General features: G+C 30.5%; 1 pseudogene; it reads left to right on the top strand.

The window, feature by feature from the left end:
- On the top strand, positions 1 to 6,745 carry LOC112757659 (inositol transporter 1-like; annotated as a pseudogene).
- The last annotated feature ends 354 nt before the right edge of the window (positions 6,746 to 7,099 follow it).

The raw sequence follows: 7,099 nt of genomic DNA, 5'->3' as shown, positions 1-7,099 counted from the left end.
ATGGTGACTGATATGTGCGTGTCGATTAAAGCAGGAAGCTCTGATTATTTGGAGAAACATCCAGAGCGCAGAATATCATTTTCCCAAAATTTTTACATTATTGGAGTTACTTTTGCGGCTGGTATTGGTGGCCTTCTATTTGGTTATGATACTGGTACAGTATACATATATGCGTATTGTCTACCATTTCATTAATTAAGAAAAAAAAAGAAAGAAATGATATAGCATATATTTTGTTTTCATTTGTAGGTGTGATATCTGGCGCTCTCTTGTACATAAAAGATGATTTTGAAGTTGTAAAGAACAGTAGTTTTCTTCAGGTAAAAGAGAGAGTGGATTTTCGTTCATTTTCTTTTAATTCGGTAGCTTGTAATTGTGACCATATAGTTATATGAAACGCAATATGTTCTGGTAGGAGAATTGGTAGGTGGTACGCAATACATCACATTTAAAATTTTTAATGGGAAAAGTATATATATATATATATATATATAGCATTCAACAACAAAGATAAATTGTGAATTCACGTAACTATGACTATGACACAGTAGGACTAGAGTAGAGTGCCATTTTGCAGCAATTATATGTTCTCATTTTGTTATGTTTGCAGGAACTAATAGTTGCCATGGCCTTAATTGGTGCAATTTTCGGCGCCGCCATTGGTGGTTACATTAATGATTCTTTAGGGCGTAAGGCTGCCACTATTGTGGCAGATATTTGTTTCGCAGTAGGATCACTCTTGATCGCCGTCGCACCAAATCCCACTCTTATCATAGTTGGCCGTTTTTTTGTTGGCCTAGGTGTAGGTTTCGCCTCTGTTACTGCTCCTATGTATATTGCAGAAGTATCACCGTCTGAAATAAGAGGTGGATTAGTTAGTGTCAATTGTCTTATGATCACAACTGGCCAATTTATTTCCTTTGTCATCAATTATGGTTTGACTAGAGTAAGCATACCCAACTCTTTAGCTAACAATACCAATAGTAATAATTTTGTCTTCATCCATCTTGATTTTCTAAGAGCAAAATTATGTGTGCAGGTTCCTGGAACATGGCGTTGGATGCTTGGAATTGCAGGTACACCAGCTGTTATTCAGTTGGTTCTTATGGTCTTTCTTCCTGAGTCCCCCAGATGGCTATATTTGAAGGTAAATGATGATATAAGATCAATGATCATTCATGTGAAGTTCTCTTTATGCAAAAATTATAGGTAATAACTATTAGATAATTTGATATGTTGAACTAAAGTTAATGCTGGAAACCAATTTTTTTTAAACTAACATCAGCCAATTTTGTTATTTTGTTTATCTTAAATTCTAGATCCTAAAACTTAAATTATAAATATAAAATCTAAAGTTGACTAATGTTAGCTAACTAAAAATTAGTTTCATGTACTTTTTTTCTTAAATAAATTATCATCTAATGATTATCAACTATTATTTTCATATGAAGACAACTTTATGTCATTAGTCACCTATAAAATTTGGGTAAAATAAATCCTTATATTGATTTTTTTTGGTACAATAATTAAAAGCTTAGTTACTTTTAACTTGCAGAATAGGAAGGAGGAGGCACCAATGTTCTTTCTAGGATATACCCATCTCCTCGGTTGGAGGACGAAATAGATATTCTTGAAGCTCACATGGAGCAAGAACAAAAGGATAAGGTCAAAGTTAAATACAGTGATGTATTTAAGTTGAAAGAAATCAGAGTTGCGTTCATATGTGGCGCTGGACTTCAAGCATTCCAACAACTTACCGGTATTAGTGTTATAATGTACTATAGCCCAACAATCATTCAATTGGCTGGCTTCAAATCAAACGAATCGGCTTTGTTCTTATCCCTCATTGTTTCTGCAATTAATGCCGGTGGCACAATTATTGGCATTTACCTTATTGACATTGTAGGGCGAAAGAAGCTTACACTTAGTAGCTTAATAGGTGTGGTTGGATCGTTAATCCTACTCTCTGCTTCATGTTATGTTAGAGGGCATGGCAACCCAAGTTTAGTTTATGGATGGCTTGCTGTTGCGGGTTTGGCTTTGTATATTATATTCTTTGCACCTGGAATGGGTCCTGTTCCTTGGGCTGTAAACACAGAGATATACCCTGAAGAGTTTAGAGGAATATGTGGTGGCATGTCTGCAACAATTAATTGGGTTGGTAGTGTCATCATGTCTATTAGCTTCCTTTCTTTTGTGGATGCTATTGGGCTCGGCGAGAGTTTTATGATTCTTTTGGCTGTTGCTTGTGTTGCAATAGTTTTTGTGATTTTCTATATGCCAAAGACAAAAGGATTGACTTTTGAAGAAGTTTCAAATATTTGGAAGGAGAAAGCCTATGGAAAAGATAAAAACATAGAGAGCATGGTTGAGCAAGCAAGTACATGATCAGCAACTTTTTCCAATACGTTTAAGACTTGTGAAAGCACGAAAAGTCATAAAGTTAGTGTTTGAACATGAAATGAAGAAGAACAAAAAATAAAAGGAGAAGAAATGAAAGATGCAATATATATGTGCATGCGCATGTGTCTGTGTCCTTACTGGTAGCTTTGGCCAAAGAGTTCAAAACACCATCCATGTGGTTGGCTATATAGTTGATCAGGATCATGTCTTTTTCCATGGTCCATGGCCCTTTTCTCACTTCCAAATCTTGAGACAGGTTGAGAGAGTGAGAGAGATTTCGGAGGGGGGTGTTAAGGGAGAAGACTCTAGTGACGTGTGTGACAAGCAATGTAGAGTTAATTTGCATTACAGAGTTAGTTAGATGAAGTGAGAATCTGTTATAGGATCAGTTGAGTGTTAGTTATTGATGTGTTTCTCTATCTTTCACTCTTAGTGTGTAAATAAGTGAGGAAGCTTCATATGTAAATTAATACATTCTTCCAACATCAATTCAATTTAATATTTAGTTCATTCTCTTACCTTTCTTTCTAGTTTTCATACTCTCAACTTGGCAACACAGTGTTCATCAACTTGCTTAATGTGCTTCTAGATCCTAGTCCTCAAGTAGTTCTTGATCTCGTTTCTAGTTCCTCCCAGTATATACTTGGCTATTTTCGACCATGTACAGTCATTATGATTTGATTAATTTATTATGGACAAAAAATGTCATTTTATTACATTAGAATGAACTCAAATCTTATCCAAAAATATTTGATTGATAAATTTTACAAAGATATAAAATAAATAGTTTAATTTTGATGTACTGATATTATATAACATTTAATTTTATATAGTCATATAATCAAATCTGTTAATTTGGATAACTATTCATTCCCTCAATGTAAAAAGTAAGTATTTTTACTAACGTCGTATTATGTTACTGTACACATATTTAAAACTACTTTATTAAGAACGAAGGCTACGATAGTTATACAATGTTAACAACATTTAAAAGGTGGTGTTAAAATTAAAATAATATTTTTAATATTAATAAATATTTTTAATTTGAAAAAAATAATATATTGCAAAAATATAAATATGTGTTACTTTAAATACTATATATTTATATATATCAACCTTGCTATATATAAAAAATGAAAATTTATATTTTTATAAATTATCTTCCATATTTTTGTAATCAATCTCTAAATTAAAAATATTAAGTTTATATATTTATGATACTAAAATTGTTTAACACCACTGATTGATATATATATATATAGCTCGCTCTAAGGCTCGTTTAGTGGACTATAAGGCTCCTATTCACAGCCTTTGAATTCCGTCCTCTTACGTGAACATGCTGAGGTTATTCTCTGTGCTGGTGCCATTGGAAACCCTCAGCTCCTGCTGCTTAGCGGCATTGGCCACAGGCCTTATCTCTCTTCATGGGGAATTCAAGTGGCCCATCAAATGTTATATATATGATGTCATATTGTACAAGGATAGTTGAAAATCAATGTTAGAATAAATACATAAATGATCTCTTCTACTATGACTAATTTTTTAATTACATGACACAAATATAAAAGATGAGATCCACCTCTTCATCTCTCACTTTTTAGACAAATCAGATACAATTATTCAAATTCTTTAAGAACCAAATAAATTTTCTACATAAATATGTGTCAAGAGAGTGTCTACTACTAGTGTGTGGGGTTGAGAGAAAACTAGTTAGTTAAAACATGTGCAATGATTTCTTGAAAAAGAAGGTATGAATTGAATTTAAAATGTACTAATTTAATCCTACTCTCTGCTTCATGTCATGTTAGAGGACATGGCAACCCGAGTTTAGTTTATGGATGGCTTGCTGTTGCGGGTTTGGCTTTGTATATTATATTCTTTGCACCTGGAATGGGTCTTGTTCCTTGGGCTGTGAACACTGAGATATACCTTGAAGAGTTTAGAGGAATATGTGGTGGCATGTCTGCAACAATTGTCATCATGTCTATTAACTTCCTTTCTTTTGTGGATGCGATTGGGCTTGGTGAGTTTTATGATTCTTTTGGCTGTTGCTTGTGTTGCAATAGTTTTTGTGATTTTCTGCATGCCAAAGACAAAAGGGTTGACTTTTGAAGAAGTTTCAAATATTTGGAAGGAGAAAGCTTACGAAAAAGTTGTGATCAACAACTTTTTCCAATACGCCTAAAACTTGTGAAAGCGCGAAAAGTCATAAAGCTAGGGTTTGAACATGAAATGAAGAAGAATAAAAAATAAAAGGAGAAGAATTGAAAAATGCAATATATATGTACGTGCACATGTGTCAGCGTGCTTACTGGCAGCTTTGGCCAAAGAAAAGGGGAAAACGTTAATGGAGAAGACAGTGATGAGTGGTGACATGTGTGATATACAATAGAGTTAGTTAGATGAAGTGAGAATCTGTTATAGGATCAATTGAGTGTTAGCTATTGATGTGTTATCCTTCATTCTTAGTGTGTAGATAAGTGAGGTAGCTTCATGTGTAAACTAATTCATTCCACTATCAATTCAATTTCATTTCTAAGTTCATTCTATTAACTTTCTCTTTGGTTTTAATCTCTTTCAATACTTTTACATGATATCAGAGTTGGTCATGATCAATCTTGGCCTTAACTCTCATCATCATCATTATTATCGTTGCTAAGAACACCTTGGTTCCTCTACTGATAAGCAATAGTATTTTTTAACGATAAAAAAAAGGTTATGCCACAATGATGAAATTGAATATTTTCAGCACATGAAGAATGTATGTAAATAGACTTGTATTTAGACGTGTGTTATCAGGGACGGATTGAGGTTCAAAGGAGGAGGACACTTGCCCTCACTAAGTTTAAAAAAAAGTAATAGTTTTATACAAATATATATTATTGTCCCCAGTATAATTATATTTTTACCTCCACAAAAAACTATAAAATTTTATTTTGAGATTTATATTAATTTTTTTATTAAATTTAACATGTAACAATATTTATTTTGTTAAATTTGATTTAATATCAAAATTAAAATTAATTAAATAAATTAACTCAATAAAAATTAATGAATAGTGATAATATAATTTTTGAAATTAATAAATTAATTAATTATCAAACTAAATATTAGTTTTCTAAATATAAGTAAAATTACTAGTATTTTTTGTCTTCAAAAATTAGTTGAGATAAAAAAAATAATATCTATTTTTAATTAATAATTTTATTTTAAAATTATTAATATTTTTTTAATCTTAATCTGAAATAAGTTTGCTTGTAACAACTATTTTGGGTGAAACAGTGTTTTATGTCATAAATATTGTAACAAATAAATTTTTTAATTGAATGGGTGGTAATTAATATTTTAAAATTGTAATGAATAGTAGAACAATTGTTTACAAATATGAAAGTTAATTTTGATATATTAAAATATGTATATTTTTTACATAGTCATTTCATCACATTTATTCTTTTAGATAAATATTTACATGATGAATGTAAAAGGTATTTTTTTTTACATTATAATACATAATTGAATGGATTCATAAAATCTTTAATTTGACAATATATTAAAATTAAATTAAAAAATATATAAAAATATTTAATTATTTTAAAAAGAAAGAGAGAAAATTTATTGTAAATTAAGTTTTTATTATTTTATAGCAACATATCTGAAGGTTGTAGAAGGCTTACAGAAGGGGAGTTAAATCTATGCCTTTCTTTTTGTTACTGATTCTGTTTGAACTCAGCAGCGGAAATTTATGAGACAATTTCGTTTTGTCTCATGAATATCAGAAAACAGAACAGAGCAGAGAAGAGAAAAGCTAACACCACCATGTATCCTGGTTCGGTTGCCTTGTGCTATGCAACCTACGTCCAGTCTCCACCACAACAGTGGTGGAATTTCTACTATAGTTAAAGTATTACATACACCAATTTCACAGGATTAACACAATCATTTCACACTTTTTACTAATGCATTTTTACAGGACTAACTATACATAATTACTAAAATTTTATTACTATTCTATGATAAAAAAAAAAAAATATAATCAATAAGTAAGACAATAATAAAGACACTTAATTTTGTATCATGAAATGCTATTGACGTTTTTTTTTTTTTTTTTTTTTTTTTTTTTTTTTTTTTTTTTTTTTTTTTTTTTTTTTTTTTTTTTTTTTTTTTTGTTGTGTAGACACTGGTAGAGTCAAAACAAGACGTATTAATCTATCAACCATGTGATAAGTTCTTGATTTTCCCGTTTCTTGCAACTTCTTGCATAATTCAGAAAGTGTACCAATGCCTTTCAAATGATTTGGTATATTATGCTGATAATGTTGCAACTGAGATTTCAAAATATTAACTCATTAGAAGGAAAGTCAAGGGGATAAAACTTCTCTGCTAACTTGCTAATTTCTTCAATATTAAATGATTTGACATTGTCTTTAGGATCCAAAGCACAACTCAAAGTCAAAAGCTATATTGTTTGCTCATTAAATCTACCATTTAACTCTTGTATTGGAGTAGTAATAGTAGAAGCATCTTCATTCTCTTGATCTTTTCTTTTAAAAAATATATCAATGATTTTGAACTTACTCATAATTCAAATGGCCAAATAAGTTCCTATAATTAAAAATATATTTAGCAAAAAGTGTAAATTACAATCTAGATCTTTATAAAATATAAAAATTATATTTCAATTCAAAATAAGATATTA

Source organism: Arachis hypogaea, chromosome 16 (genome assembly GCF_003086295.3).
Source record: "Arachis hypogaea cultivar Tifrunner chromosome 16, arahy.Tifrunner.gnm2.J5K5, whole genome shotgun sequence".
NCBI lineage: Eukaryota > Viridiplantae > Streptophyta > Magnoliopsida > Fabales > Fabaceae > Arachis > Arachis hypogaea.
The sequence above is the reverse complement of the archived record's forward strand: the minus strand, read 5'-3'. Positions and strand labels throughout refer to the sequence as shown.